Raw genomic sequence first — 7,938 nt, 5'->3', positions numbered from 1 at the left:
CAAATTTTTGCATAATGCAGATGGTGTTTAACAATTTCATGAACAATTGTTCGAGAAACATTGGGAAAATGCTCACAGATGTCATCAATTGTGACGCGCCGATCGTTCCTCACGAATTCGTCAACTGAGCTCACCAGTTGGTCTGTAATGACAGACGGTCTCCCCGAACGCTCATCGTCGTGTGTGTTCCCCCTCCCCATGTTGAAGTTGCGACACCACCGCCGAACAGACGACTCGTCCATTACATTGTCTCCATACACCTCCTTTAATTGGCGATGAATATCACATGGGCGAACGTTTCTTGCATTGAGGAATTTAATCACTGCCCTCACTTCACAACTGGCGGCGTTCTCAATTTTTTTAAACATTGTAAACAATCACAGAAACAACACAGGCAATGCTAGCGTCACGCAACTTGGCTCAGAGAAGGCAGACAAGCCACTGAAGCTATCTGACCTCGTCCAGCGGCTACTCGCGTCGTCAGCACTTCATGCGGCACGAACGGGTACTACTTTCCGGATGACCCTCGTAGAATACCTAAAGTAACGGACGTGAATAATATAGGGAAAAGACACATCTGTAAACCCTTATGGCGTATACCCCTTAGCATTCGAAAAGGTCATAACAGTCCCTTCTCATCTAAATTTTTTCTTCCAATCCCATAATTCGTAAATATGGATGCAGAAATAGACAAAATGGAAGCGTAAAAGACTTTAAGACAAATAAGGGAAGAACTTTGGACTGCGCTACATGTGGCAGTGACAAATGAGTAAACACGAATGTATATGGTTTGAATAAAAAGTTTCGGAAAAATAGATTTCTTTCAGGTATTGCTACGATGCCTTAAAATGCTTCAAAGCACATCCATTGAGCGTCGACACACTTTTATCTGCGGCTTTTCCATGACTCGAAGGCTCCCTGGTAGGCGGATTCCGGGAGGTCCTTAAGGGAAGGTGTGCAAGCACTTATGGTTCCATGGTTGTGTCCTCTAATGGAGGATTTCACTATTGGTAATAGGAAATAGTGTGCTGGTGTCAATTTGGAACTGTAAGGAGGTTGGGGAATCGTCACGATGCCATTACAGAAGGTCCTTGTAATCAGACCCTCGACTCTGCTCTTGGTAGTCCGTCAAGACCATTGGGACGAGTTTAGCACAGATCTTTCGGATCACCAAATTTTCAGTGATAATAGCGAGCAGTGTCGTCTTATAATACGATCTGCGATCATGCGTGCACTTAACCGACGGTCTGAATTCAGCATTTCACACACACGCCAGGAAAAATTGTGATCAATACTTTTTATACAAACCTTGTATGTATCTAGTCATGGGTATATCATCGCATGAGGGGCAAGGTGAAATTTCATACGACGAAGAATCGGACAACTGCGGGAGAGAGCGTGCGAGAGGCGGGGATGGCATTGGGGGGGGGAAGAAGGCTCAAAAAAGGGTATAGCACTGCATAGAAGTGGGGTGGGCGGCGTTTGAAGTGCGGGAGGAAAGAGAGAGAGGGGGAAGAGGGTGGAGGAAGGGAATAGGGGATTGGCGGATGGATGGAGGGGGCACGGAAGAGGGTAGCAGATTGAAAATCCTGGCTTAGGGATAAGAAGGGGGCGGGGTAGTGGGGAGTAGAAGGTCGGATTGAGGAAGGATAAAGTCTTCCCTTTTCTTCGAGGCGAGTTCCCATTTCCTCGCGTCTGGGGTTCGGCGAATGCTCACTCAAATACACAAGCTGGCGAAGACGGGCTCGTTGAAGGGACCCGCTTGGAATTCGGATGCACTAGTTGCCCGCCTCTTATCACCCCCTGAGGATCTCACGTCGCAACTTGGCAAAAATAATCCAATACATTCGCGGACGTGCTAACATTCTTCGAAAGTTGCTGCTCATTTGGTCCCAGCCGGGACTACGTGTAAGCTGAAAATCTTAAAAATCGAGTTATAAATCTACCTGAAGAAAAAGATTAATACATCTAACAGGTCGAACTATTTTAACTTATAAGCGATTGTCTACTGACCGGATAGCCCGGTTTCGATTTCTGTAAATGTCTCTAGGCACACTTTGATTCACTAAAGCTACGAGGGCAGGCTGAAAGGCTATGCACGCGTGCTTGTAGAGCGCGAACAAAAGCAAATAGCAAAATCGGGAAATAAGTAAATTAAAGTACAATTCTTAAGTTTCAAAATATTATTTTTTTCAACATAGTAACCGTTAAGGCACATTACTCCCAATGTATAACAAGTTTTTTTCATTCCGTCATTGAAAAACTCTTCTGACTTTTCGAATCCAGGACTTGACAGCTGCCTTCACCTCATCGTCCGGGGTGTAATGATTACCCTTGAGGTGTCTCTTGAATTAAGGAAAAAATAAAAATAAGAAGTTATAAGAGCCGGGGAATAAGAAGGGTAAGGAATCAGTTCAAATTTCAGGGTTCAAATTGGAGCCGCTCCAGCTGCGCGCGAGGTGTGTGGACGAGCGTCGTAATGTTGCAATATTTTTGGCACCAGGCTGCCTTTTACACGACAAAATCGACGTAGGAGGTGTTTTAGAGTCTGTATTTACTGAGAAGAATTAACCGTTCCCCCTTGTTCCAGAAAATCAGTCACATAAACTTGGTGAGCATCCCAAAACACAGTCAAAAGTAGTTTCATCAACAATTATGGCTTTTCCAGTCTCGCAACCACGAAGTTTTACTACCCATCGATTTACAGTAAATCTATCAACGGCATCCTCACCATAAACAGCCTTTATCTGACGATGAATCTCAGTATGAATCACTTTTTCAGCAGTTGGAAATTTGATAACAGCACGCTGTTTAACTCGCGTTGACATAGCCCTAGACCACGTCTCCATACTTTCGCTTCTCAAAACACTGGATGAACTCATCGACCTCAAATCTGTGCATGAATATTGAGGGGAAATGTTACTTCCACATGCCACCTGGCTCGCTTCTGAAGGTCATTTCTTCTCACTCTACAAGCATGTGTGCATTACTTTTCAGCCTACCCTAGTATTTATATGATTTTTTTGCGGAAGATTTGTTCCAGAGACGATAAAGGGATAGATCTTAAAACTAAGTTACAAAGCGATCCCGTTACTTATCATTTATTTTAATTTCCACCATACTTTTCCACAAAGTGGGATTATGAATTAAAACATTTAATACGTTGGTAAAGAAACAAATTCTCTACCATCAAGACAATGCAGCCCACTTGGCCAGTTTCGTTGGCAAAAATCATGAAAATCATGTTCGAATAATTACAGCAACCATGGTATTCACCAGATTTGACCCCCAGTGACTTATTTTTGTTCCAAACCTTGACAAAAGGCTCAGTGGAAAACGATTCGCACCAAACGAGGAGGTCATCACCAACGCAGATGCCAATGTTGATGGCCTTCCGAAATTCCACATTTTGGAAGGCTTAAAAAAGTTCTATAAACGCTTGGAAATGATAATCGAGCTAAAGGGAGGTTGAGTTGGGGAATAAATAAATCTAACAAAAAAATATATCTTATTATTGTGTTCTCAGGACATGTTGAACTACCCACCTTTTTGTACATGTTACTTTTATATAAAAAATTTGACTAATAGTGTTCACTCCTTGAATAACATTCACTGGCACCCCAATGTATTGATTATACCGGCCTTTGGGCTGCAGTCCTTCATACCCACCCACCTCTTAATTGTGAAATCACCCTCAGGATGTTTATTTTGTTATTTAAAATTAATTATTATGATTTTTTCTTTGAGGATGCCAGGGAAATCTCAAAATTAACCGTCCCAACAAAGAAAACAGAAAACCTTTGGGCAAAAATGTATTTATTTTTCAGCATAATCTCCTTTCAGCTCTATACACTTTTCCCAGTGATGTTCAATAAGTTCGATACCCTTGTTATTATAAGAATTGTCCTGCTCCTTAAAATAGCCATGAGCTGCCGACATCAATTCTTCACGGTTGGAAAATCTTTGACCACAGGGCTATTTTTTCAAGTTTTCAAACAGAAAATAATACGATGCAAATCTGGCGAATAGGGTACACGAGGCAGCAACTCATGTTTTAATTCATTAATTTTGGCCATTGGCAATAATGGATTCGTGAGCTGGTGCACTGTCTTGTTGAAACAACACTTTCTTCTTATCCAAATGATGCCGGTTTTGTTTGATTTCTTCACTCAAACGTTGCAAAAAGTTTGCATAATACTCGCTGTTGATATATTTTCCATTTTCAAGATAGCCAATGAAAATTACCCCATTCGCATTCCGAAAAACCGACGCCATGACCTTGCCAACAAATTAAACGGTATTCGCCTTCTTTGGAAGCAGTTCTCCCTTTTGAATCTATTGTTTTGATTGTTCTTTTGTCTCGGATGTGAAGTAATGGACCCATGTTTCATCCATGGTTATGAAATGGCGCAAAAAGTCTCCTTCCTTGATGTGAAACTTTTCACGATTTTGGTTTTGCTCGAGTGTGAGCAAACGCGCCACCCATCTTGCACACAGCTTTCTAATGTCAAAATTTTCAGTTAATATGCGATGAACCGATTTTTTTGAAATGCCTATAATGTCTGCTAGCTTGATAGATCACTTTCAGTCAATCATCCAGTTTCACTTTGGGGATTTTCTTCACCGTTTCTGGAGTCGTCTCCTTATTTGGTCGACTAATGTGATGCTGGTCTTGATAGCTCGCCTCATTTAAACTCTGCTACCCAATATTTTACTCTTGTAAACGAAAGAACAGACTCACCCAGAGTAGAATCCAGAGCAGCTTTTATGTTGGTTGGGCTGAGGCCTTTCAAATAAAAGTATTGTATCCCAAACGGTAACCAATTTCATTTTATGTCTCCATTTTCACAAATTTACTGAAAACATTCACTATTGATAGCTGCCAAACAAATACTAAACAGCCGGGCGTCTACAAACTTGAAACTTATGCTTAACAGATTACATACTTTTTAATACAGTGATATTTTTAAACGACTACCGCCATCTCTAGGTCAGGTCATGTACTTATGGGCCTTCACATGTTAAGAAACCGCACCATAAAGGGAAAAAATGGCTCAAGATCGACAAACGGGTAAACGGCTAAGAAAAGCATTTTCCATGCAAAGGTACGCATCCCCGTTCTCCGAGATCTACATAGAAACCAGTAGCCGAAATTTATATATGTCGTTCAGCACAGGATTGAGAGACATACGTTTTAGAAAACCAATTCGAACGAGTATATCAAGAGAAAAATGGACGCAAAGAATCTTCTGCTGACCATTGATCTCCTCCTTGAAGACAGGACGGAGCTGTCGGATGAGTGGTTTCGAGGAAAAAAGATAAACATTGGATAAGTTTCTTTGAAAACATCCACCAAAGTAAATGGAACACGAAGTTTATCAGAAGGGCATTTGAATACGAAAAAATCCACAGACATTAATAAATAAAGGGGAAGCAACGATGGGATCAGCAAAGAAAGATACGGAGGGACGTGTAAACATTAAAGGGATACGAGGGAAAAATTGGAAGTAAGAGTGGAGTGGAAACAAAGACACGGCAGGACACGATGGGCGAACGAGCGGAGCAGGGACATATGGGGAGATGGACGGACATATGAAAGAAAACGTTAGAATGTAATCTTGAGTCTATAGCCTTGCGAAGCATCTGAGACTCTATAAGAAAAATATCTGCCCGTATGCATGAAAATCATAGCAAAACATGGCAATGATCGCGCTGAATAAAAAGAAAAGAAAAGACGCATCAGGAAATCAATATTGAGATGATTTCTGAAATCTAGGAGCACAGCAAAAAGTTATTAAAAAAACTCCAAACGCCATTATTCAAATCACTCTATCATTGCACACGAATAATGTTGCATTTTTAGAGCGCTATGGACACTGTTTTGATGCAGATAACCCTTAATCGAACTGTAAAATTGTTGTGGATTCGATGATTCAAATACCTTCTAAAGGGCTTATTGGCATAAGATATCAAGTTATCTCATATATATATATATATATATATATATATATATATATATATATATATATATATATATATATATATATATATATATATATATATATATATATATATATATATATATATCGATGATGTAGAAGCACTCACGAAGGAAAAATAACACTTACACAGCACAATAGAACACAAAAACATTAATAAAAACACGTATTCGGACATTTGCATTTAAGAAACTTCAAGCTGTCGTCCTTCTCCTAGGCCTTCTTTATGTAATACTGGAAGGTTTCGGGCGGAGGGAATGCGAGGGCTTGCAAGAAAAAAGTGTAAGGAGGCCTAAGAGAAGGCTACAAGCTTAAACTTGCCTAAATTTTTGGGTCCTTTAACGTGGTTTCTAGTTATATATATTTGTTTTATTGTACCTTCCAAATGTTATGCATATAAATATAAATTATATATATATATACATACGAGGGTCATCCGGAAAGTAGTACCCGTTCGTGCCGCATGAAGTGCTGACGACGCGAGTAGCCGCTGGACGAGGTCAGATAGCTTCAGTGGCTTGTCTGCCTTCTCTGAGCCAAGTTGCGTGACGCTAGCATTGCCTGTGTTGTTTCTGTGATTGTTTACAATGTTTAAAAAAATTGAGAACGCCGCCAGTTGTGAAGTGAGGGCAGTGATTAAATTCCTCAATGCAAGAAACGTTCGCCCATGTGATATTCATCGCCAATTAAAGGAGGTGTATGGAGACAATGTAATGGACGAGTCGTTTGTTCGGCGGTGGTGTCGCAACTTCAACATGGGGAGGGGGAACACACACGACGATGAGCGTTCGGGGAGACCGTCTGTCATTACAGACCAACTGGTGAGCTCAGTTGACGAATTCGTGAGGAACGATCGGCGCGTCACAATTGATGACATCTGTGAGCATTTTCCCAATGTTTCTCGAACAATTGTTCATGAAATTGTTAAACACCATCTGCATTATGCAAAAATTTGTGCAAGATGGGTCCCTCGCGTATCTCAATGAGCTGGCGGCGAAGGACTATGCAGCAGGAATACAGAAACTTGTCACACGTTATGACAAATGCCTTAATTTGCTTGGAGATTATGTTGAGAAGTAGTTTAAAGTATCCTCTTTCAAATAAAATTTTTTATGTTTGTTAATATTTACTTTTGTGTCTTTATTTCACGAACGGGTACTACTTTCCGGATGACCCTCGTATGTATGTATGTATATATATATATATATATTATGTATTTTGTTTATTTTTTTTCATGATCAATAACTTATTCCTATGATCACAATATATTTTCATCTCTCTTGAATTTATAATATTTTCGTCTCGAATATTGTTTATTTGGTTGACATTGTTTCTTCACGACTTATCGATTATCAATTATGAATTATCAGTTTTAATTGGCATTTCATTCAGTACGCCCTTAAAAGTTGAGTTTGAATTTAAATCGCAGCGAATAAAAATTATCATTTATGGAAATTCCTATGAGAATTATTTCCTGTCAAATATAATGTGTGACAGCGGAAAAAAACTTTGAAAAGAAACTTTGCACTTCCAAATAAAGATTTAATACTTCTCGACCATTGTTTCGATGCTGCGCATCATGACCATGATGAAGTATTAAATATTTATGTTAAAGTGCAAAGTTTCTTTTTTACCCTCATCATGAAGGAATTCCACAAAGCTAAACCTGAAACTGTTATGTTTCACTTTATGTGAGATACTTATTATATAGGAAAGAACAGACTCTTCAAAAGTCTTCTGTTTCATCACATTTATTAGGACTGAGTGTATTTGGCGAAAAAAAATTCTCAATGTAGCCTCGCGTATTACGTCCATCATTGCCGTTGGCGAACTGAACAAGTTTCAACTTTCAACGGCCATTACTGACACATTACTGGAGTCAAATCAATGCATATTGACCCACATTCTTTAGCATTAAGTTGCAAGATAAATTGATTTT

This window comes from Hetaerina americana, unplaced genomic scaffold, assembly GCF_022747635.1.
Source record: "Hetaerina americana unplaced genomic scaffold, ioHetAmer1.1.p SCAF_253, whole genome shotgun sequence".
NCBI lineage: Eukaryota > Metazoa > Arthropoda > Insecta > Odonata > Calopterygidae > Hetaerina > Hetaerina americana.
This window is presented reverse-complemented; position numbering follows the sequence as displayed.